This window comes from Nicotiana tomentosiformis, chromosome 12, assembly GCF_000390325.3.
Source record: "Nicotiana tomentosiformis chromosome 12, ASM39032v3, whole genome shotgun sequence".
NCBI classification, from domain to species: domain Eukaryota; kingdom Viridiplantae; phylum Streptophyta; class Magnoliopsida; order Solanales; family Solanaceae; genus Nicotiana; species Nicotiana tomentosiformis.
Window position 1 is genome coordinate 69,631,164 of NC_090823.1, and position 26,673 is coordinate 69,657,836.

Genomic DNA, 26,673 nt, shown 5'->3' on the forward strand with positions numbered 1-26,673 from the left:
GCTCTCTCAGCTCGACCAACTCTGGGTCCTCGTACTGCCTTTCCTTGACTTCCGCTATGAGGGATGATTTTGTAGTGTTTTGGAGTACAACTCCACCATCCTCAGAATCTACTAACTGAACCCCCAACGAAGACAATTGATGAATCTCTCTAGCTAATTGTCTTTTCTTGGGCTTTACATGTGCTAAGCTACCCATAGATCGGCGACTTAAGGCATCTGCTACAACATTAGCTTTCCCTGGATGGTAGAGAATGTTAACATCGTAATCTTTCAATAACTCAAGCCATCGCCTCTATCGCAAATTCAACTCTTTCTGCTTGAAGATATATTGTAGGCTTTTATTATCAGTAAATACATCAACATGAACACCATATAAATAATGCCGCCATATCTTAAGTGCATGGACAACCGCAGCTAACTCGAGGTCGTGGGTCGGATAATTCCTCTCGTGCTTCCTCAACTGCCTTGAAGCATACACAATTACCTTCCCATGTTGCATCAGGACACATCCTAACCCGACACCCGATGCATCACAATACATGGCATAACCCTCTAGACCCTCTGGAAGTGTTAGAACTGGAGCTGAGGTCAACCTGTTCTTAAGCTCTTAGAAACTCCGCTCACAAGCCTCTGTCCATTGAAACTTAGTTTCTTTCTGTGTCAACTTCGTCAATGGTGCCGAAAGGGAAGAAAAACCCTCTACGAACCTCCGATAGTATCCTGCTAAGCCTAGAAAGCTACGAACCTCTGTCGGAGTGGTAGGTCTAGGCCAAGATTTCATGGCCTCAATCTTCTGAGTGTCCACCTTTATCCCTTCATCTGATACAATATGCCCCAAGAATGCTACAGACTTCAACCAGAACTCACATTTAGAAAACTTAGCATACAACTTACGATCACGGAGGGTTTGGAGTACCGCTCGCAGGTGGTCCACATGCTCATCCTCTGAATGGGAATAAACCAGAATATCATCAATAAATACTATCACGAACAGATCTAAAAATGGTCGGAATAGGCTATTCATTAAGTCCATAAATACAGCGGGTGCATTAGTCAACCCGAAGGACATGACAAGGAACTCGAAGTGGCCATATCGGGTCCTGAAGGCTGTCTTCGGAATATCTTTTTCCCGAACTCTGACTTGGTGGTACCCCGACCTCAAATCTATCTTTGAAAAGCATCTAGCCCCCTGCAACTGATCAAACAAGTCATCGATCCTTGGAAGTGGATACTTATTCTTAATAGTTACCTTGTTCAGCTGCCTATAATCGATACACATCCTCAGCGAGCCATCTTTCTTCCGCACAAATAGTACTGGTGCACCCCAAGGTGAGGTACTGGGCCTGATGTAACCTTTCTCCAGCAAATCTTTTAACTGCTCCTTCAACTCCTTCAATTCGCCAGGTGCCATTCTATACGGAGGGACGGATATTGGTTGAGTTCCTGGAAGCAAATCAATGCTAAAATCAATCTCTCGCTCTGGAGGAATACCTGGAAGCTCATCTGGAAACACATCTGCATACTCTTTGACTACGGGAATAGACTGAAGTGTAGGTATCTCAGCATCTGCATCTCTAATTCACACAATATGATAAATGCACCCTTTTGCGATCATTTTCCTCGCCTTCAGATAGGAAATAAACCTACCTCTGGGTGTTGGTGTATTACCTACCCATTCAAGGACTGGCTCACCCGGAAAATGAAATCTGGCTACCTTTGCTCGGCAATCAACTGTGGCATAGCAAGCTGCCAACCAGTCCATGCCCATGATAGCATCAAAATCCATCATCTCTAGCTCAACTAGGTCAGCTGAGGTCTGACGACTACAAATTGTCACCGTACAACCTTGGTAAACCCGTCTAGCAATAATCGATTCTCCGACCGGTGTAGATACCGCAAAAGGATCACTTAGTATTTCAGGCACTATACCAAAATTCCTCGCGACAAATGGGGTAATATACGATAAAGTAGATCCTGGGTCTATCAAAGCATAAGCATCATGAGAGCAAATGGTTAATATACCTGTCACAACGTCTGGTGAAGACTCCTGGTCCTGTCGACCCGCTAAAGCATAGATACGGTTCTGATTACCACTTGAACTGGAACCTCTACCTCTGCCCCGACCTCTACCAGCCGAAGACTGAGACTCGCGCCCTGAAGGATGCACTGACATAGATGATCCTGTTGCTGAACTCGCTGGTTGTGCCATTCCCCCCGAATATCTATTTGGGCAATCTCGCATCATATGCCCTGGACGCCCACATGTATAACAAGCATCAGAACTTGCTCGGCATTGGCCCAAGTGTCCTCTACCACAGATGTCACACCGTGGAGGAAATGACCATGTCTGCGCAGATCCTCGCTGTCGCTGCAAACCCGACGCCCGTGAGCTCTCACCTGGTCCTGACTTAGTATAACGGTCATACCTGTAACCCTGTAACTGAGGTAGCAGAGGCCTAGGTGGCCGTCCGAAGTACTGGGTCCTATAACTACCCTGATATTGCTCCTGAGACCTGGGAAATCTCATCCTCTTACGTTGCCCTTGCTCAGCCCTCTCTGTACCCTGCTGCCGACGCCTACCCCTTTCTATATTCTGGGCGAATGCCTGAATCCGGGAGATATCCATACTATCCTGCAATGCAGTGGTGGCACATGCCTCGGTTAACTCTGGGGCTAACCCTGCTATAAACCTGTGAATCCTGTCCCGCATAGTAGCAACTATGGATGGTGCATATCTGGCCAATGAGTCAAAACGGAGACTATACTCTCGAACACTCATATTACCCTGCTTGAGGGCTAGAAACTGATCGACTCGAGCCTGTCGGATCTCCCGTGGTAAGTACTGGTCAAGGAAGGCATCTGAAAAATTCTCCCAAATAGCTGGAGGTGCATCACGTCCCCTGGACCTCTCCCATCCCTCGTACCAAAGGATGGCTATATCTCGGAGTCGAAAAGCTGCTAGCTCAACTGCCTCTTTCTCCGTGGCATGCATAACACGAAAGATCCTGTGAAGCTGATCTATGAAATCCTGTGGGTCCTCCCTCTGATCTGTCCCCGTGAACTCTGGGGGACTCAAAGCAATAAACTCTCGGACCCTTGAACTCCCAGACCCCTCAGAAGTTCCTGCACTAGCTGATGCCCTAGCCTGTTGCTGGGTAGCTACCAACTGTGTCAACAAATGCACCGCACTCCTTAAGTCCCGATCTGATGGAAGTGGAGGGGGAACTGGATGTGCGGTTTCCCTAGGAATCTCCGTAGTTAGTGGAGGAGCCGGTAATGGCTGAGTAGGGGTCTCACCTTGAGCCTCAGACTGGGCCCCATCTACTGGGGGTACCCTGCTGGTCCCCTCACCTACTATTGTATCTCTCCTCTGGCTAGCCGTAGTCTTCCTAGTCTATCATCTGTGCATGCAAACACCAACACATAAGTTTAATTCAAATTTCCTATAACTCAGTTCTATAGCACGATTTAGATATCAAAGAAGGGTAACCAACTCCTAAATGCCCTGTAGTGCCCTGCTTATATAATGTGGTGCACAACACATCTATAAACAAGACTCTACTAGACACAGCTTGTAGACTCCCTAGGATAGAACTGCTCTGATACCAAGTTTGTCATGCCCCGAACCTAGGAGCGAGACAAGCACCCGGTGCCTCACCTAACCTGGCGTACCAAATTGCGACTAAGGGACTCTGAACACATAATGTCATACTTTGGCCATGGGGCCACCTTGCAAGACAATTTGCGAAGCAAAATGTAAAACTGAATGGAAACTAGCGCTAACTAAACATCAATATAAAGCTAGGCTGAAAAGGCCGTCATAGCTACTACAGCTGACAAACCACCAAATTATACATACCAGGCCTACAAACCCAACATACTGCACTAACCAACAGGATATGTCTACGAGCCTCTACTGATAGATGTACTATGATCGGAACAGGGCCCCGACCTACCCATAACATATATACAGATATACATAAGATGTACACAACACTCTAGACCTTGCAACTCCGAAAGACGTGGAGCTTACCGATCAGGCTTGAACTCGGGAAACACCTATTGAGGAGATCTACTCGTATGTCTATCTGAACCTGCATGCATGAAATGCAGCGTCCCCGGAAAAGGGACGTCAGTACGAAATAATGTACCGAGTATGTAAGGCAATAACATAAATGAAAATCAAAACTGAACTGATAATATAATAACTGGAAGTAACTGGGAGTCAAAGATAATCTGGAGATATACTTACCTGCTGATACTGACTCAACTCCTTCAATGTAGTAAGTAAAATAATTGTACGGCCTTATAAGGCTCGGTATATATAACTGCTCTCTGCCATAGTAGGCTCGCTCATAGGCGCTCAGCCATACTAGGCTATGTATCTCGACCATGCTGGGCTCGCTCATAGGCGCTCGGCCACAGTAGGCTCGGTATATAACTTTCCATCTGATCAGAGGTTGCCCAATAGGGGCCTGCCCATCGATTATAGCTCGATGGTAATGAAAATACTGTAATACTGTATATATAGGCTTGCTGCTCTCTTGACTGGAAGAAGACAATACTAAAATTGAATATAGAGTCTCGATAAGGAATAATATTGTAACTTATGAGACTAGAATAGTGTGAATAAATTCATGAATATGAACTTCTCTTTTTGTCTCATTACTAACACATGTAGCTACGAGATCATGCCAAAATGAAGGAAGGCTTAGCCTTAACATACCTTATCACAATCTTTCCAATCACCAAGTTGAACTCACCTCTTTGCACCTTAATCTACAAGAACGATAATAATACTATCGTTAAGTTACGAAAGGTACAACTATCGCACAACGAACGACAAACTTATTTTGTATTAAAACGGGCAGCATCTCCCCTATAATCCTTACTTCCTCCAAATTCAAGATAACACCAACAATACAAGAACAGAACAATAACAACATATATACATCATTTTCCAGCCCTATATACACCATCAAATACTACAAAACAGCCCAACACACCCCAATCTCTTCGTACACAAAACGACCACCGTAGTAGTGTCAAACGACCCGAAAATGTTATGACGAACGACCAGCCAACCACCCTACATTTATATGGTGTTTATAAACCCCCTTCCTCCTCCAAAACTCCACAAAATAGTAGTAAAACACGCAGCCCAACAGCAACACAAAACAGTCCACAAAACAGTCCGCTACAAGTGAATAACTCGAACTCACGGCTTCCGATCACCGTCCCGTGAGTTCTTACAAGTATAGAATGACTTACCATGAATTTACAGAAGAAAAATTGGATGAAAGAGAGCAGTAAACTCACCTTATTTTTTGGATAACTCAGCTCTTATCTTGGTTCTTCAAACTCTAGGTTTTACCTCCAATTGGAACTTGAAAGGGAGAGAAAATCAATTAGGGTTTGTGGAAACTTTTTGGGAGGATTCTTTGCAGAGCTTATGTCTGGTTATTATGCTCTATTTTAAGTATAATATATGAAGAAAATAGGCCCTTAAAAGGCCTCTTTGGACGACCCGAAATGGCCCATTTTTGGGCTTTCATTTAAGCAAGTAGGTGACACACCTACTTGTCACCTAGCAGCTTGCGCAGTATCGCAAAAATGCACATATCTCTCTACTCCGATGTCGTATTGACAAATGGTTTAATGCGTTGGAAAATAGACTCATAGATCTTTAATTTGATGGGTGGAACACCCCATAACTCTAAGTATATTGGGAGAAAATTGCAGTTACATTTGACCCAAAGTTTCAGTAAAACTTATGAATGTAACTTGTGATGACTTTCATCGACTTTTGTTCCACAACTCTCTTGACTTCAAAACATAACACACGGATGTCATACGACTAATATAAATCATAACATAATCTCCTTATCATGTTAAGCACCCTAGTCTCACCCCAAAGGTATATGTTATAACATTCCCAACTTGTCGACTTTCGACGAAACATTATTTTCTTCAATTGCTTTAGCTTCTGAACTGTCCAACCCTCTTTGTACTTGTTGTTCATGATCTTCAATATTTGTAACCTCAGAGGTAACATGATTAACTTACTTTATATACTTTTAAATATTATCTCATTTTTGGTCCTACATTAGTTTGCTTACGATGCATTTTTACGTACGAAAATATAGGGTGTAACACGCATGATTTGTACTACTAGTCCTCGGAGATTCTTGCATAAAAATTCAGTTATATTTTCATTATTTCTCTCAATAAATCTCAATTGAATTAGATTGTTGCTTATTGGCTTACCTAGCGGGTTGGTTAGGTGCCATCATGACTAGTTGGATTTTGGGTCGTGACACCAAAATACTCTAGTTCTAAAATCTCTTGGAGCACACCATAATAATCAATATCTCCATCACCCTTTACCTACACCCCACTATTATTGGTTTTCTTATTCTTAGTCCATTCTTCTTTATGAAACTTGTACCCATTGACAAAGTTCTTAGACATCATTTTGACTTTATGGTCATGTCCCCAAGATATATCACGCAAAAATGGGTTATTTATGCCATTGATTCGATTATCAACCTATATAGAGTTAAATAAAAGATAGAATTTGAAATATACATGTACTTAATTTGAAGCCACAAAATAAAACTTAGAAACTCCTTAAACCACTCTGAAAATCATGGATAAATAGCATCAGGCACATTTACACCTATAAAGTAACCGCCCGACAAAATTACAACTTTCATTAGTTAAAATAACCTTGATCTTGTGATAATCGTCTTTAATATAAATTAAGACTTACTTATAATAGGGTTGGATCTCTGAACTGTCACGACCCAAATCGATAGGCCGCGACGGGCACCCAGTGCCTTACCTAACCGAGCACCAATGTAACATATCTCCTCATCATACCATCATGGGTAAATGGGTCAGAAGTGACGTCATGAGATAACCAGAATAAAATATAAGGGAATACTAGACATAGGACGACCCAACATGTTATAGAATTTTATACATGTGACATACGGGCCTATAAGGCCGATATGATCATTTGTACACACAAAACATAGGCCGACAAGGCCATATAAGTATCCATAAATATGACATCTGTCTACAAGCCTCTAAGAGTATGTAAACATCATAAAGGTCGGGATAGGGTCCCGCCATACCAATTAATACATGTCCAAATCATACTGACCAAATAGGTAACTTCGGAGCAAGTGGAGTGCACCAACACCTTCCGATGAGCTGATAGCCTACTAGCAGGACTCTAAACCTGCCTATCAGGACCTGCAGGCATGAAACGCAGTGTCCCCAGGCAAAAGATACGTCAGTACAAATAAAGTACCAAGTATGTAAGGCATGAAAGCAGTATATAAAAGACATGAAAGAAACACAGAGTAAATAACTCAACCTGTAAGTCTGAATAGCTCTGTGAATCATGAAACATTTATAAAGTCATGCATATACATATAAATGTCACATCATGCATAGGTATGTATGTACATAACCCCTGAGGGCACCCCATCATATCATCTAGGCCTCTGTGGGAGAAATAATTAACGTAGACTAGCTGATAAGGTGGTGGTGCGTATATAACGTCATAACCTTTCCCCATACCCCATATACATATACTATAGGCGTATATAACACCATCTGATCATGGGTCAATATACATGTATAAATGAATGCAATGCATAATAAAGTAAGTCAATAAGATCTCCCGGAATATCATGAGATCAATATGCCTTCGGTAAATATCATGAAATAAACTTTATCAACTTACGTATTTTTTGAGACCCATGAACAGACGATAGAATAGTAGGACACATGGGGAATCAAGAACATAGGCACCCCTAGTACTTCTAAGAATAGAATCATTTGTGAAAGTTGCGTGCTTGCTCGTTTCGTTGCATCATATGGATCAAGCCAAAAGGAAAGAAGGGATAGACTTAACAAACCTTAGCTCTATTGAGTCCTTAATACCTTACAAGCAATTCTTCAAACAACTCAACTCAATCTACCATAGCATAAGGAGATTCAAAATCAGTGTGCTGAGTAAAGGTTAAGTCAGTTACTTAAACTAGTAACTCATTTATGTAAATTTGGACAGCATCTCCCCTGTAACAAGAGACTCCTCCAATACCATATACCAACAACAATTACTATAGCAATCCAGCAATACATAATTATCAATAACAAGATACCATATAACAATAACAAGTCCCAACTACTTCACGACGAGCGGCAAGCTCCGATTGAAACCTGTATACCCCATATCACCCCTTATAGACTTCTTAATTTGACTTAGGAAGTATCATTAACATGATAATGAAGTCATTCATCAATGATTCCAGCCTTATACCATATATATATTATGAATAAAATAATTCATAAATCTAACTAACCTCAATTAGCAACTTTATTCACTAGTTCATGCCTAGCCCATCTATTTAACTTAATTAACATCAAGATAACCTTAAGAACATGCAAGAACACAATATAATTTCCACCTACAGTGGATTCAAGTAGAAATCCATGTTATATTTAGCATACAACAGCCCAACACACCCAATCACTTTATTCCCAAGACGACAACTATAGTAGTGTCAAACACCCCGAAAAAGTTGCAAAGAGCAACTAATCCACTATTTCGCCATTATGTGGTGTTTCTCCACACAATTTCTCTTCAAAAACTTCATTAAAAAGTAGCAAAATATACAGCCCAATAACAACACGAAACATCCCACAAAACAGTCCACTACAAGTCGAATAACTCGAACTCACAGCTTTCGATCATCGTCCCGTGAGTTCTATCTATTAGCAAACGAATTTATCAACCTTTCTTGATATTTAAAATCTTAAATACAGAAAGTAGGTATTTTATTAACTATTAAATACCTTCCAAAACTCAAACTACAAAGAAACAGAGAGGCGATATAGAGATACTTACGTCGTAGGGATCGTTCTAATGTCATCGCCTTTTGATTTCGTACCCGGGATGTTAATCTTCTTTGAAACCCTTATAGAGAGCTTAAGGGTAAGTTTATGGGTCTTATTTGGTCATTGTCTCTGAAAATATTAAGAAAGAGACGACATAAGGGATATAAATTTCCAATTTGTTGAAAAGTCAAAAAGGTGCTACTTGGCACCCTAGCATTAGCCTTTCTTCCAACACTTATATCATTTTATTCGTATATAGTATGAATGAACGGTTAAAAGAGTTGGAAACTACATTCCAAGACCTTCAATTTGGTATATAATATGTCCCATAAAGACCTCACATAACACACGAAAGGTATTTCTCAAAAAGCTTTAGTGACCGACCTACTTGTCACCTATGCAGTCTGCACAGTCTCGCAAAACTACAAATATTTCTCTGCTCCAATGTTGTATCGACAAACGGTTTAATGAGTTAGAAAATAGACTTATTGATCTTCAATTTGATATATGGTTCATCCTGTAATTCGAAATATATTAGGAGAAAAACTCTGCTGCATTTGACCTAATATTCAACACATTATGAATGTAACTTGTGATGACTTTTTGCCAACTTTCGTTCCAAAACTCGCTTGACTTCAAAATGTAATACACGACTATCATACGACTAAAATAGCTCATAACATAACCTCCTTATCATGTTAAGAACCCTAGTATCACCCCAAAAGTATATGTTATAACATTCCTAACTTGTTGACATTCGACGAAACTTATTTTCTTCAATTTGCTTAGCTCCTAAGCCTTTCAACCCAATTGGTAGTTGTTATCCATGATCTTAAAGATTTGTAACCTCCAAGATAACATGATTAACTTACTTTATTAACTTACTTTATGTACTTTCAAAGACGATCTCATTTATGAGCTTACATCAATTGACTTATGATGTACTCTCACGTACGAAAATATTGGGTGTAACATGGACAATTCAACAAGACATGTGTTGTAGCGGACTTTTTCTCCATCTATGTCGAATTTTGCTTTTTACTAGTTTTTGGACCTCTACCTGGTTGATTGAATTTGAAAAATGGTGGTGCAAAAGGATAAGTAACACCTCCATCATCATGTCGATTTGGCCTATTTCTAAAACATGTCACATCATGTTAAAAATAATATGAACAGTAAAAAAACGTTTCTTTAGCTAGATGTGCCTTGCATATCGATCCATCAATCCTGGATCTATTTTTCATGGTCTACTTATATTTTCCAATAGTCCTGCATATCACAATTTTTAGATGAAATAACGTTTAATTAAAACACATCAAGGGAAAATAATTTAAAATCATTACCTTTCATAAGGATACATCCATCTACACTGAACGAGCCATCCAAGTCGTGCCTCTTGCGCAAGATGAATTGGAAGATGTTCCATTACATCAAAAAAACCAAGAGAATTTTTTTTTTCCAGCTTGTTTAAAGTTAAGCAAATGTTACTCTCCATTTAAGCTAAGTTCTCCACCTTCAATGTGCTGGAACACAACTCCTTGAAAAATAAACTTATCTCAGTAATGGGTTTCCATATTCTATCATGCAATGCTTTGAATGCAATAGGAATCAATGATTCAAGGAAAATGTGACAATCGCTTGCTCTTCATAGACGTCAACTTCCCTTCTTTCATGTCAACAAACCTAGATAAGTTTGACGCATATCCATCAGGCATACTTAAATTCTTAATCCAATCACAAATATCTATTCTCTCATCCAAAGTGAATGTGTAACTGGCCTTGGGCTTCTAAATCTTGTTGTTCAAGTATGTCAGGTACAACTCACTTCGCCTACAATATTCCTTTAAGTCCATTCTAGCCTTCAAGTTATCTTTTGTCTTGTTATTAACATCCATTACGGTATTAAATATGTTGTCAAAAAAGTTTTTCTCGATATGCATGACATCCAGATTATGCAAAAGAATGTTATGCTTCCAATATGGTAACTTCCAGAATATGCTCTATTTGGTCCAATTATGCGTAACACCATAACTAGGTATCTTATAAGATATAGGAGACTCTGTTATCTTAGGTAGAAACCTAACTCTGTTCCAAATTTCTTTTGGCGACAATGTTGATGGTGGCTATTCAAAATCAGTTTGGTTCTTCATAAAGGCACTAGTATTTCTCCTAAACTCGTGATCCCTATGCAATAATCGACGGTGGCAATCAAATCATGTGTTCTTTCCTCCATGTTTCAATATGAATGCTTTTGTGTCTTCCATACAAGTTGAGCAAACTAACTTTCCTGCAGTCGACCACTCGGACAACATTCAATAAGCAGAAAAATAATTTATAACCCACATCAAAGTAGCACGCAATCTGAAGTTTTGTTTAGTTAATATATCATATGTTTCCACACCCTCATGACACAATGACTTTAACTCATGCATTAAAGGTTGAATGTATACATCAATCAAACTTTTCGGATTGCCTAGACCTCGAATAATACAGGTTAGGAACAATTATGGACTTGTCATATACAACTCAGAAGGAAGATTATGCGGCGTAACAACCACCGGCCAACATGAATATGGTGCAACGTAGATAAAAAATGGAGTGAATCCATCTGCACATAAACCCAAGCTAATGTTTCTTGTTTCATTAGCAAAATCCGAAAATACCTTATCAAAATGCTTCCATGCTTCTCTATCTGATTGATGACATAAAATACCAGGTGGCCGTCTATTTTAACAGTGTCATCTCATATGAGGAGCAGAGCTCATTGATGCATACAACCTCTTAAACCTAGGTATAAGAGGTAAGTAATGCATCACCTGGAACCTTATTCTTTTTTTGGAATTTGTGACTTCCTTGTAACGAGGTTGGTTACAAAATTTACAATTTTCTAAAGCTGCATCATCCTTATAGAATAACATGCAACCTTTCTCACAATAGTTCAATTCTCTCTGATGAAAGTCCTAGCTTAGAAACCAATTTCTTTCCTGTGTAGAAATCTTTGGGTAGGTCAATTTTATTTGGACTAAGTTCATTCATAAGGCCAATGATAGAGTCCATGCCCGCTTTAAAAATACTCGAATCCAATTTAATACTTAATAATCGAACCGCAACAGACAACTAAGAATGCATTGAGCTATTATACAATGGACGACTAGCTTCCTATAACTATTCATAGAAGCGCTTAGCGTCATCATTTGGTTCAGACTGAGCCCCCAGGTGCATCACAAAAGCATCCCTAACCATTTCATTGAATCTAGAATTTTTATCATTATTCTGTGCTAAAGGACTACCCTCACTACCAAAACAATTTTGAAAATCGACATCACCAACACTAGCACCATCCTCTCCATGAATTGTCCACACGTAATAATTTTTCATAAACCCTTTTTTATAAAGATAAATTTTAACAATATCTGGTTGCAATAACTTTTCACACTTGCAGTTCACACAATGGCATCTAAGCACCCCTTCACTGAGAAATTCATGAAGTGTTTTCGCTTTAGCCATAAATTCAGCAACCCCTTCTATAAATTCCTCCCTCGACCCACTATGATTAGGATAAGTCAGACTATATATCCATCTACGATGTGAAAACTCCATCTACACGAAATAAATCCAAGATTTTTAAAACAATATATATTACTTAGTATTATGCCAAACAGTTTGCTATAAAAAACTTGATTCTTTCAATGGCAAAAATATATTTTGTGGCCATCCTAGAATATTCAAAAAATTTGTCAGCCCATCCAAAAAGAATAAACAAACAAATAGATAAGTGAAGCAAGATTGAGAAAGAACTATTCAAATTATTGCAGTGAAAAAGAACCAGAGTTAAAAAATTTTAATCTTAAGTCTCAAACCAATAAACTCTAATCTAGGTTTGCGGTCTACAATTCTTCTGTAGATTAGTTATTGGCTCTACCTCAAAGTTAAAGAGGCAAATTACATCACAATTTTCTTAGTTGATCAACTAGTTCATTGCTTTTAAGGCTCTCAGAAAAATCTCTCTGAATATCAATGCAAATATTTATTACAACTTCCCCATAATTGATCCCTTTCCCATATTCAACCCCTTAATTCCCCACAATTCCTCATCCTTTCAATTAAAATGTATAAAAGTTCAAAGCCTCCTCTTAACAGAACTGAACGGAAATATAAGCAAAACATTTACACTAACGAGGTTTAATTTGGTTTTCAGTCTCTTAAAGAGAAAGTGTGCAATTCCTCCGTTCGAATTTCAAGGTCTGCTATCACGCCAAAACCTTTAGACCAAAGGAGTATATGTATAATATTTACTTTTCTTTATAGGTGTTGAAAAATATAGCTATAGAAACGAACAAATTCCGGATTTCTCAAGCTATTGAAACCTATTTTGTTATTTGAGCTATTAAAAGGATAAATTTTCACTACTGCATGAGGAAATTCGTTCTCCTTTCATCTATAAGATGTCTTTTTCATTTTAGGATAATGCTTAAAATAAAATATATCTAGGAAATAAAAAGTGAGACAGACACAGAAACAAACCGAAAAGAGGAGTGGAAGAGAAATTGGAGCGGAATTGGTCTTCAAGAGTCGAAGAATAGGCTTAAAATTTATGCCGTTAGCCGAAAATTGCCATCCGCCGTTTGCCTCCGTCAACAACAATAATGGTTGAATGGAAGAGAAATTGCAGAAGAAAAAACAAATATTGATAAAGAGATAGAGATAGAGGAAATTGGGGAAATATGGCCGAAATAGGGTTTTGGCCTAAAATATTAGATTTACCTTTCTCACCATTAAAATACAATCGCGGTCACAAAAACCTCTAAAATATTCTTTTACCATTTTAATTTTTATTTTGCGACCGAAGCAGTCGCTTAATTGGTCAACTATTATTATTGACTTTTTATTGGTCAATATCAATCGGAAATTTTGATCGCAACTTAATATTTTTCTAGTAGTGCGAGGTAGTATCCGATATTTGAGGACTTTGTGTTTGCTATTCAGTGGAGGATCGTATTATGTACTTATATCTGTTTTCACTATTCTTACTTGCCATGTTTCATACCTGTCAACTTGTGTTATTATACTTGATTTTATTGGACCAATAGCAAGTGTCGATGTCGATCCCTCGTCGCTACTTTTTCGGGGTCGGACTAGATACTTACTGGGTATGCATTTATTTACGTACTCATGCTATAATTCTGTACTAATTGTGCAGATTCTGACAGATTCATTTAGTGGTCATTCTGGTACATAGGCGCAACTGTTAAGCGGACTTTATGGTGAGCTGCATTCCATTCCACGATCTGCAACACTCAGAGTCTCCATCATATTCATTTATTTTACCCTGTCTATTTTTGAATTTCAAACAGCTATTGGAGTAGTATTGTACATTCCAGTAGATGCTCATGCATTTATGACACCGGGTTTTGGGAGTTCCAAGTGGATGTTCATAATTGTATTTTATGTTCTTATTATCATTTCACTTTATGATTTATTTATACTCAAAAATTTGGTAAGGAAAAGCACAGGTCTCTATGAGTGCTAGATTTTATTCTATTTATTTAATGAAATTCCTGATTTTAAAATTTTAAAATGGATAATAAAATGGATGGTTCACTGTTGGATTGCCTAATGGCGACGTTGGACACCATCACGACCTATGGTGGTAACAGGGTCATGACAGTTTGGTATCAGAGCTCTAGGTTCACTTGGGTCTTACGAGTCATTAGCAAGTCTAGTAGAGTCTTGTGGATCAGTATATAGATGTCTGTATCTTCGAGAGGCTACAATGTTGTTAAGATAACTTCCGTTCTTGATACCTCGTCATACGATTTAGTTTCACTGAAGCTTATGTCTTCATTTCCTTCTTACTCATTATAACGCGATGTTGAGCTTCTGTTATCAATTGGGCATCAAGGAATTGTAGTGGTGTCGTAGTTGTGGTACAAGATATTTTCCCTGCATTCTTGGGCGGACGATTATCACCACTGCATGGAGGGGTGTTTAGTCATTTCAGCCAGTGTTAGTGTTGCCTACGGTTTCGAGGCTATGTATAGTGTATTGTGATATTCATGCATTGTTATTGTGCAGTGCTGGGGTAAATGGTTGGATAATTATTTATGTATTGCGGCAATGAATGACTCAAAAGTAGGATTACTGGGTTCATGGTTTAGAGATTCGGCATTTAGTCCCAGCGAAGGAGAGGCAATTGGACTACGGATGTTCAGGTGTTGGTTGACGGAGTTCTGAGATGGGGTATTTTCGAATTTGGTGGAATTCTTGGTCGTGATATGGTGTTGTCTTCCTTGTTTGAATGAATTAAGGCTCGTCGGTGTGATGGTCTTTATTTGTTTGTCTTCGGGGCAAGGTGTTGTGAAATGGTACCTAAGAAGCAATTACCGAAGATGACAGAGTATTGCGACTGCTGAAAAAAAAAGATGTCTCCATTAGTGGAAATTTATTATTCGGGTGCTACGGAGGTGGATTGTGATGTGGGGCAGCATGATTAGTGGTGGAAGATGGGGCATTACTGGATATATTGTGGTGGTTGAATTGTTAAGTAGGTCGAGTTTGAGCGGCAGAGATCGAGTGGTTTGCCTCGGTAGAAGGCTAAGTCTTAGTATTTCATTTGAGATGGTGGCTTCTATACTTAGGATGTTTGAATATGACGGAAAGGAGTTTGCTTGGAATGAAGAGGAATAGGAATGCTTGATTATCGTTTTGGGATGTAATATGACTTCGAGTTTTGAACGCATTGTTGGATCTTCAGTTGATGGTAATGGAAATGAACGGGCGCTTACAACTAGTGGGCGAGTGTGGGCTCAGGAGGATTAACCGATTTTGTGGTGGTTGTAACCATGGCAATGTCATTGGAAGATATCGATATGGGGTTACACAGGTGGGCTATCTCCTGTGTGGATGTTAGGAGTTGCGTGATTTTCAATAAAGAGTTCTACCTTCTATCCAACGGGGTGCATGTACTGCGGTGTGAGCTTGGATAGCTTGAAGAAGATGGTACGACTGTCAAGAGGTCGAGTGTGCGATTGAGGCTGATAATTTGGGATGTATCGTGATTAGTGCAATAAGAATTTATGAGAAATTTGGCTAAGTAATGGTGCAAGATCATCGTAGTAGAGAAGGAGGAGTCATTTTGGGTTCTGGATTTAGGTGATTGTAGTGTAAAGCTAAGTGGGGGAGCCTACCGCCTATTATTAGGTCACATGGTTATGTGCCTTGGAAGTATCGGATTATCGGTACATTGTTGGATTAGTTATGACTAAGGGAAGAAAACATCAAGGGTAATTCGGGCAAGGAATTTAATGAATGCGTGCTACATTTCGCCTTATCGATTCATGTGCAGATTTTGGGATGACACAGAGTTTATGCTTCTTGTGGATGTGATGTACAAGGAAAGAGATTCATCCGGTTGCTTCTTTGGAGTGTTCATGTGCTAACGGAGCACTAGTTGTTTGGTTACGTAATCGGGACTGGATTAGAGTGAGCGAATCTCAACAATGGTTCTAGTGGGTTCAAGAATTCAAGTGTCATGCCTAAGAATTTTTGGGTTCATCGTGTGGTTAAGGGATTAGTTTTGCAGCAGAGTGTGAAAGAGACTTGGAGTATTTCTATGAACGGAAAAGGGCCAAAAATGCCCCTAACGTATTGACAATGGGTCAAAAATACCCTCTGTTAATATTTTGGTCTAAAAGTAGCCTTAATGTTTTATTTTTGGCTCAAACATACCCTTGAAACTAACGGATCATTCAACTCCTCCCTTCATGCTTAAACACCGATCATCCCAAATATAGGCATAATATTCATATTCCCATCACACGTTGGAACCTTCTGCATAAAAAAACTTCTATTACCATGAATACAATTGAAATTGTAGACCTTTAACCGAATTGAATAAAAATAACTCTTAGATATCAAAATAAAAGTGCAGCAAATAAAATATATTTTTCTGGAAAATAAAATATATTCATCCATTTCCTCCTCTGTTTCTACATCCTATCAAGAAGTTTTACTTTATAGATCTTTGGGTTGAATCCTATTAAGAACTTTGGCTTTATAATAATTCCTCCGTAAAGAATGCTTATCAAATTTTTACAGAGAGTCTTACCGTTTGAGTCATGCAGGTTCTATTTATGAGTGCTACAATTGTGATTTCCTTGTCAAAGTCATAAACCTTACACAGACACTTCCCCTCTACGTCCCTGACCTCAATTCAATTTTTACTGTATATGCATATGAGCAGGCCTTTGTTCTCCATTAACTGCAAAAATTTGCTTGAGCTATTATTAAATCCAACCTCCTCCAATTATATATTTATTCTCCCTTCCCCTGGCGCTCTCTTTCAGTATAAACAATAAGGTCTGGGAAGGTTTCATTGACGCTCCATTGATGTGAATCAATGATCAAGAATGTATTTTATCATTGTTTGTTAGACAATGGCACGTTGGTCCGTCAATTTGAATTCTTCAATTATGCATATTATAGATGAGATTATTTAGGGAATGAATGGAAGTTGGGATGAAGTATTATTGTTCAATGGAGTTTGTTCTCATGTGCAAAGGAGTACACGTGGTAGGCTTAGAAAATGCCACGTGGCTATTTAAAAGTGATAAAATTTACCATCCATGTTCTGTTACTTTCAAGGGTATGTTTGAGCCAAAAATATAACTTTAAGGGTATTTTTAGACCAAAAGGTTAAAGGAGAGTATATTTGACCCATTGTCAATATATTAGGGGCATTTTTTGCCCTTTTTCGTTCTATGAATGTCAATGGGTCTGCAATGTGATGTTAGAGAGATGGAAGAAATAACTTCGGATTCACAGAAGATCTTTCATAATAGGTGTATCAGTTGGAGATGCTAATGAGTACATGAAGAGTTAAATTGGCATATGGGTATTGATACGACGTGGTCTCGCACTTTGGGTCACCCGGGATAAGTATTGATCGAGGTCCGTTATGTGTTTGAATAGATGTAGTACTTCGACGACAAGTCAAGAGTAAATCGGAAGGAGTTGAGTCAGTTATTATTGGCATGGATCAGCATGGTTAAGGAGATAATCGGTTCCTTCAGTGTGGTAAGGCTATACAGGTGATTCGTGGTTGTACGTGCGGGCTTGACAACCACCGTAATTTGATTGATTTGGAAGTATTTGATTCTGATGGTTTTGTTATGTGTAAATGGATCCTATAAAGGTTATGACGATTTAGAACACGACTTGAGTTCTATGTCTTTTGCGGTTATGGGAAGTTGGTTGTGTGTGGCGATTTTTCTTTTGAAATGAGTTAAGTGAAAGGTTTCTAGCCGATAAAGTATTTATTCTACTGGTGGTTCAGAATTTATGATGAAATTCTTATACTTTCGCGTAGCAACATGATAGGTGCAATGAGCGGTATGGAATTAGAATGAGGATCAAAGTTGCAATCCGGTTTTGACTGGAATGTCATGAGCTTAGAAGAGCTGGGGATAGATTTTAGATGTTCAGAATATGCCGGCGCTATTTTTGAGTCGTCTGAGAGTGGTGTTTTGTGGAAGAGGTATGGTGTGTTGATTTGTGAATTCTTAATTGGCATTACAGAAATAGAACGTTGGTGGAATGGATGTGCATACTTTGCTACTTGGTGCGGAAGGTCGTAGGAGTATTTCCCACGGGATGATCATATAAGTGTGGTGTGTCAGTCATTTAAGGGGCAAAGGTTGAAATCAGATATGGAGATTCTGGTACTGGCACTGATGGGAGAGTTTATGGCTGAGAGATGCTCTATTTATTTGGTTGCGTACTATGGGAGTTTTATTCCGGATTGGATGGTAGATCGTATGTATCATAAATAAGGTCATTGTGGATCTTGGAAGGTCACTGGTCCATTTTGGGGATGATCGGAATCGACTTGTGGTCCGTTGGTAGGCCTAATGTGAATGTATATTTTATACTATATCAAATATGCATATTTGGCATAGCATCGCTTATGGATGGGTCTTTGGATGTGGTGGATGATATTCCTGGCATCGTCTATTTCAAGTGCTACTCTTTTATGCCATGTGGGTTGTGAGACGACTTGATTATTCACACATGTGTTGTGACCCGGCGTAGCTTGTGTAATATATGAGCGAGACGACTCTCGAGATATTGGTTGTTTATTGCACCTTAGTCGTGCTTGGGCTTTTGCAGTGCATGACCCTATCCATCTCCTCATGGTTGTGTTTATACACTTGGCATGCTTGTGGTCGATATTCGGGCATTTTGTGGGTATGAGCATTATGTCTTGATGGGTATTTACTTATTGATTATTATATGTGGATGGGGTGGCACGCCGCCACGGGTACGATATGTAGTTTGGGTTGCGCGCCGCAACGATGAGATAATGAGTACGATTCCTTGTACTTATTTTGTGTGTTTGGTTCTCAGCCTTGTGTTAGTTCATAGCATTTTTCTGGTTGATTTGAATGTTATGCGAGCTATGTAGTTCTTTGCCAAAGTTCTTTTTTCCTTATTGGTCATATTCAAATTGTAGCTTGTTCGCGCACTGATGGCGTCGTATGAGATTTTAGATGGTGTTTGAGGCGGCTTATTGCCCAAGAAGCTTATACTGGGTGAGATGAGGTAGTTGGACCCGAAATTAGTGCAATCAAATTTATATAATGTATGCTAGAGGGGGAAATGTCACTGATCTGTTCAGAATGAGGCAATAGTTCTTGTCAAGAGGAAATACTCCATGAGTTATTGATTTGGCAGGTGGTTATGAGTTTCTACATATCTCTTTCATCGTTGTAGTATTGCGAGAGTTGGAACCAGGCTTATATGTGTTATGAGGTATATTACGGGCATCAGGTTCATGAATTTGCAGCTATTGTAGTTGGAGAATGTTATTGTGGACATACGAATTGTGCGGTGCATTGTGTGATTTTGTCATGGGTGCATGATCATGTTTTGGTCCAGCGTGTTGAGGTTGATACGGTGTTCTTATGTTAGAATCAGATCTAGTAGAGAATTCCGGATATTGGAATTTGGTTCTAAGGCTTGTGGGTTAAGGTGGCAGCGAGGATCTTTAGTCTTGCTTGGGCTAATGCGCTCATATGGGCTATGATGGCATGGGTACGTGCACGAAGTGCTAAACAGTGATTTATGGCAAACCTGGAACGGTTCTTGGCACGTTCGAGGACGAATGTATGTTTAAGTGGGGAAGAATGTAATGACCCGACCGGTCGTTTTAAGTTCTAGCGCATCGTTTGGCGGTTTGAGGCCTTGTGTAGCTTCACTTTATGTATTATGACCTGCATGTATGGTTGGTTTAGTTTTTTGGGAAGTTCGAAGTTGATTTAGAAGGATAATTCTTAATTCGGAAGCTTTAAGTTGAAAGAGTTGACCAATGTTTGAAAATAACCTCGGAATCGGGATTTGAATGTTCCAACAGGTTCGTGTAATGATTTTGGACTTGGGCGTATATACGGGTTGAGTATCGGATGGTCCGGGAGCGTTTCGATGCTTATTGTGGAAAGTTGGCATTTTGAAGATTTTAGAATTTTCTATGCTTGATTTGAAGTGGACTTTGGTGTTATCGATAGCCGTTTGGGATTTCGAGCATTGATTGTGATTTGTATTGTGATTTGTGACTAGTGCGTAAAATTTGGCGTCATTCCGGAATGTTTAAGTATGATTCAGACGTGTTCGGCAAAGTTTGAATATTTGAAAGCTAAAAGAAGGATTTCGATCGTCGATTCGTGGTTTTGATTTTATTCGTGGCGTTTAGATCCTTTGGCTAAGTTTGGATAAGGTATTGGGACTTATTGGTGTGGTTGTAAGGGGTTTCGGGGGCCTCAGGTGTGTTTGGGGTGTTTCAGATCATTTTTTCTTGTTTTGCAACAGCTGGGATTTTGTGCTTCGTATTCGCAACTAGTGTCTCACATTCACAAAGGTTTGGACGGCAATGCTACGCATTTGTAATGTCAGCTTCGCATTCGCGATGAAGAAGCTAGCCTGGGGGATTTGGCCGTCGCGTCCCCAATGGCGTGGACACGTTCGCCATGAGCCAGCCTCGTAAAGCATCACGTTCGAGAGACTTTTCTTGCGTTCGCGACAAAGGGTTTTGGAGCTGGAGTTGGTTTAGCTTCGCGAACGCGAGGGGCATGCCGCGTTCGTGATGAAGGGTCGCCTAGCAATGTATAAGTTTGGAAATTCAGGTTTTGGTTCAATTTATCTCAATTCTTCCCACTTGAAGTGTCATTTTCATCATCTATCATGATGGTAAAGTTTGGGATTTTTGAAGAAAACCCTAGAAATGGTAAATTTTGATTTTGGCCACAAAATTGGACATAGAATTAGGAATAAATTATATATTTGAGTTCGTGGTGTTATGGGTAATGTTTATCTTCGAAAATTTTCGAAATCCGGGCACGTGGGCACGGGAGTTGAAAATGTTGACTTTTCGAGTGAAGTTGGGAATTGTTATATATTTTTAAATCCGGCGGAAGCTTTATACTGACTTCATATGAGGTTGGTACTCTTCTAACTAGATTTATTGTAGAGCCATTATAGAATATGGCCGTTGTACTATCTCTTTTGTACCTTTGATATTTAGAGTGATTATACAATGTTTTGAATCACGATTTCTATACATATCGGGGTCTAATAATCATACTCCTAATTTACTTAGCTGATGTAACTCTTTAGTTTCCTATCTCAGCCTTTAAGTAGGCTTACGATATCTTCTGATCTGCGGCTCAGGGTATTAGTTATTACTTTAGCCCCTCGTGGACGCTATGGAATATCCATGATATAACCTTCTAGCAATTCAAGCTTTTGTCTGTGGCGTAGACTCAATTCTTTCTTTTACTTATACTGGAGTCTCCTATAGTTGTATCATTGTCAACATACATGATGCATGGATAACACTCTAAAATCTTAAGTGTGTTCATAACTAACTAACTCCAGGTTGTAGATCAAATAATACATTTCATGCCTTCTCCGTTTTCTTTAAATACAAGCAATTACTCTTCATAGTCATTCTGCCACTTGTTGCATGAATACTTGGCTTATCTTAGGGCCCACGAATACTGGAATTCTCTGTAATTCATATGATCTCAAATATCACTTCTTTTATTGTCTCAAGGCTTGTAACCTCTTGTCTTTTCCTTCACTTGACCGTGGACCCTGTCATCCTACCATATTTTGATTTACCGTTATCACCCATTTATCATACCTTAATCATATTGCTTCATTTACTCTCTTCTTATTCTCCTGCTAATATTCCTGTCTATCACATTATTCTGAAAACTTCAACAAAATATTGTTTCACTTTTAGCTCCCCTGGCTCAATACACCATTTTGGATTACTCTAACCCAAGCAGGATCCTGACATCCTATCCTTCTCTTAAACTATATATGTTAGCTCCCATAGGGCATAACTAAGATGTATATGGCAAATTGTACATACCTCTGTTATTGTTGAAGGTAACTTAGAATCCTTATATTTCTCTACCTGAATTGGAAATTCGGATAATCTTCATTAACTATGTACCTCATACCCTTCTTCACTTTGCTTCTGTTACCTGTTGAGACTTATACTTTTACCTTTTGATACTCCCAAGGCCTGCTATTATCGGGGTGCGTTTGATATTCACATATTAGGGCCTTAAGCTAGAAATTTGCACATTTGGTATGCATGATATGGTAGGGCCTCAATCTGGGCCACGTTGTCAAGAATTCTCTCTCTACTTGTGCCATTGCCTGCTGCTGTATTAGCCCTCTAGCTAACTTTAATTTTTCTAATTGCAAGCATCTCTATATCATTAGCAAACATAAGTCATGGCTTGAACTCTTATGACTCAGCTTTATAGCACGATTTGGATTTGAAAGAAGGGTAACAGACTCCAAAATGCCTTGTAGCTTCCTGTTTATATAATGTGGAGGCTTAACACATCTATAAACAAGGCTCTATTAGACACGGCTTGTAGACTCCCTAGGATAGAACTGCTCTGATACCAAGTTTGTCATGTCCCAAACCTGAAGAGGCGTGGCCGGCACCTGCTGCCATACTCGGCCCGAGCGTACCACTCTGTAACTGTGAACTCTGGAGGGGTAACCCTCAACTTAGGTTGATGAGGCCATATTCTGAATTATCTGAAAATAATGTCTCTCTTCTGAGGGGTAAACATACCCAAAAACTGATATATATATATATATATATATATATATATATATATAAATTGTGCAGGACGACGAAGCCACAATGAATGTCTCCAACTAGCAAGGCCAAACTGAACATATACACAAGGCTGGAATGGCAACAATACTGATATACAAAATACACATGACTCCTCTACAAGCCTCTAGAGATAACTAAACTGTATTATGGCTGGGACAGGGCCTCGGCCTACCCATCAAACCTGTATATATAAAATGGACTCCAGGGTCTAGACCTGGTAACTCCGAGGAAGCAAAGCTTACCAACCAAGCTGATATTTGACTCTGTCTATTGGGAAGGTCTATCCAGCTGTCAATCAGGACATGCAGGCATGAAATGCAGTGTCCACGGCAAAAGGAACGTCACCTTGAAATAATGTACCATGTATGTAAGGCAACTGAATAACTAGAATCTGAAATTGAACTGATATTATAATAACTGAATGTAACTGGGAGTCAATGATTATTTGAAGATATGCTTACCTATTGATACAGACTCAACTCTCTAATATAGTAAGTAAAATACTTGTCCGGCTCTATAAGGCTCGGTATATAACTGCTCTTCCGTAGTAGACTTGCTCATAGGCACTCGACCACAGTCGACTCGGTATATAACTTACCATCTGATTAGAGGTTGCCCAATAGGGGCCTGCCCATCGATTATAGCTCGATGGTGGTGAAAATACTGCAATACTGCAATACTGAAAACAGTAATTAACTGAATATAAAGTCTCTATAAGGAAGAACACTATAACTTATGAGACTGGGATAATGTACATACACTTAGGAGTACAAACTTCTCTTTGTGTCTCGTTATCAAACACATGTAGTTACTAGATCACGCCAAAATGAAGGAAAGGCTTAGCCTTAACATACCTTAACCTCGTTGAGTCCTTAATAGTTTTTAAGCAATTCTTCAAACAACTCGACTCAGTCTACCATAGCATAAGGAGATTCAAAATCGATGCTGAGTAAAGGCTAAGTCCGTAACTTAAGACAGTAGCTCATTTATGTAAATTTGGGTAGCATCTCCCCTGTAACAAGGGCCTTCTCCAATATCATATACCAACAACAACAACCAAAGCAATACAATAAGAACAACATCAATAATAGTATAAAAAATATTTCATTAACAAGTTATCAACATATCACGATGAGCGGCAAGCTTAGATTGAATTCCTTTAGCACACTTCAACCCCATTATCATTCATTCTTGAACTTAGTAATATATTCAGTATAATAATCAATACCTTTTAAAGGATTTCCAACCTTGTACTCAATTTTAAAGTTACCCGAAATAGACCAACACAAGATAATATCACTATCGACAACTTCTAAGTGCTTTATAGCCATTTTCTTTTCTATTTACCAATTTCCTCAACAAGGTTGAAATGTAAACCAACATAATCATACTAAAAATATCATAGCCAACTTATTTTCCATAATTTCCAGCCACTTAATGTTCATAAGAGCAACTTTCAAATCAATCCGGCCGAGCAAGCCTGTTTAATTTCCTTCTACCCAAACTCATCCATGAATAAGGATAATACATATTTTCGTTAATTAGACAATAATGTGATCATGTCTACAATATCAATTCATTACAATTAGTTACTCCTTTAATAAGTCTCAAAACACACACACACACACATACCTTGATGGTTCAAAGTTGAACAAGTGATTTAATCATAACACAACTTATTTAACATTTCCAACACCATACACAACCCACACTTAGTCTGTGGAGCCTCTAAAAATATCAAAGAGTACAATGGTAGTGCCGGCAACAAGGCTCCAGGTATACCTCAAAACACATATGAAACAAAAGATGCACAACCCCAGAATGAGATGGGGCTCACCAAGTCAGTTGGGAAGAATGAGCATTGCTGTCACCGGTCAATATCCTCCGCTGTGGAATCACCTGTATCCATTAAACATGCAGTGCCCCTGGCAAAAGTGACGTTAGTACATGTCGAATAGTACTAGTATGAAAACCAAACACCAATTTAAGAACTCAGAAATATAGTATGAATATAATTAATCAAGGAGACAATAGAATAGCATAGATAGCCATTTACACCAAAGCAAGCTTATCAAGAGCTATCATTAACATTTATAGAACTTAAGATGAGATCCTCTGTAACTATTTTCATAAAAAGTGGCTCCGCCGCCTCACCCCAATGTATGATGGTGGAGGTGTAAGCACAATATCAAAACTCTACTCAAGCGGCCCTGCCGCCTTACCCCAATATATGAGGGTGGAGGTATAAACACAATACCCATTTCACACAAAGCGTCCCCGCTGCCTCACCCCAATATATACGGGTAAAAATGCATCAACAATACCAATACCTACACAAAGCGGTATTGCCGCCTCATCCCAATGTATATATATGGGTGGTGGTGCAACAACAATACCAAAACCATACACAAAGAAGCATTGCCGCCTCCCCCCAATGTATGCGGGTGGAGGTGTAATCTCAATCACAATCTCTTCTCAATTTAGCATAATAATGTCCACATAAATCATGACTTGAAATCATAACGTGTAGATACACAATCCATAGTTTGGAACACATCCTCAATTTATAATACAATATAATAAGACCATTTGAAACACGAATTGAACATATATCTTTGTCACAAAACTTATTTGGAGTACTCGATTTGTAATAAATATCTTGGAACCTACAAGGATATAGGGGTTCCAATTCTTAGAGAAGAGTTTAGCCAACATACCTCAATTGAGCTTCTTTAAACTCTAAAATATTCCGGAAATCTTAGCAACTTCAATCTATTTTAGAGATATAACAAATTGAACCAAAATTAAGAAGATGATCATGGTTCTAGCTCATTCGAGCATTTTTTTTTATCAAACTCAAATTGTATTAATCAAAAATATATATATACATAGCCATGTATCTGCTGACCAGCTAGTAACCAGAGAACTAAATCTAGGCCTAGATTACAATTGCATTTGTTCCTACTAACCAACTAGGCATTGCTACTAAACAAAACTAAACAGTTCATTACATAAAAAAAAGGCTAGGCAAATCTGTCTAAGCTATGTAATGTCAGCTGCCACTTGGGGTGTCTTCTACCTCTTGTGTGCACATGTAGGAAAATTTCTCTGCCTATTCTATGTTCCTTAAAGATACTTTGCTGGAAACGAATCATGTTCCTTTCCCTCCATATACTGTATATTAGCATATCAAACACATAGCTAGTGATTGCAGCTTTTCCTGTCTTCTTTCTAGCCATCTTACTTGCCCAAGTAAGCTCCTCTTTCCATCCCTTTATTCTCCTTTTCATGCCTAGCCATACTAGTAATCTAGTCCAAACTCTGCTGGTAACTGGGCGTTCAAAGAATAGGTGTTGCATTGTTTCAGTAGCAGCTTTGCAAAATACACAATCATGTGGCACCTGTTGTCCAATTCTATTTAGTCTATCCATAATAGATAGTCTTTCATGTGCCGCCAACCATAGTATGAATTTGAACCTGGGATGAATGTTTGTCTGCAAAACTATGCTTTTCCAAGGGACTTTATGATTCTGGGGTATCAACATAAGATAGGCCTGCTT

At 39.0% G+C, this 26,673-nt stretch overlaps 1 long non-coding RNA gene across 3 annotated transcripts; it reads right to left on the reverse strand.

Annotated features, from left to right (window-relative positions):
• Positions 1-6,928: 6,928 nt before the first annotated feature.
• On the reverse strand, positions 6,929-17,351 carry LOC104107285 (uncharacterized). Of its 3 annotated transcripts, XR_011412787.1 has the most exons (4): positions 17,021-17,351; positions 16,642-16,743; positions 10,257-10,450; positions 6,929-7,260 (listed from the first exon to the last, which is right to left on the reverse strand). It is a non-coding gene; the product is annotated as an uncharacterized lncRNA (long non-coding RNA). The 3 variants fall into 3 exon arrangements; XR_011412788.1 differs by lacking the exon at positions 16,642-16,743; XR_688765.4 differs by lacking the exons at positions 16,642-16,743; positions 17,021-17,351 and adding an exon at positions 13,438-16,617.
• Between the last annotated feature and the right edge of the window lie 9,322 nt (positions 17,352-26,673).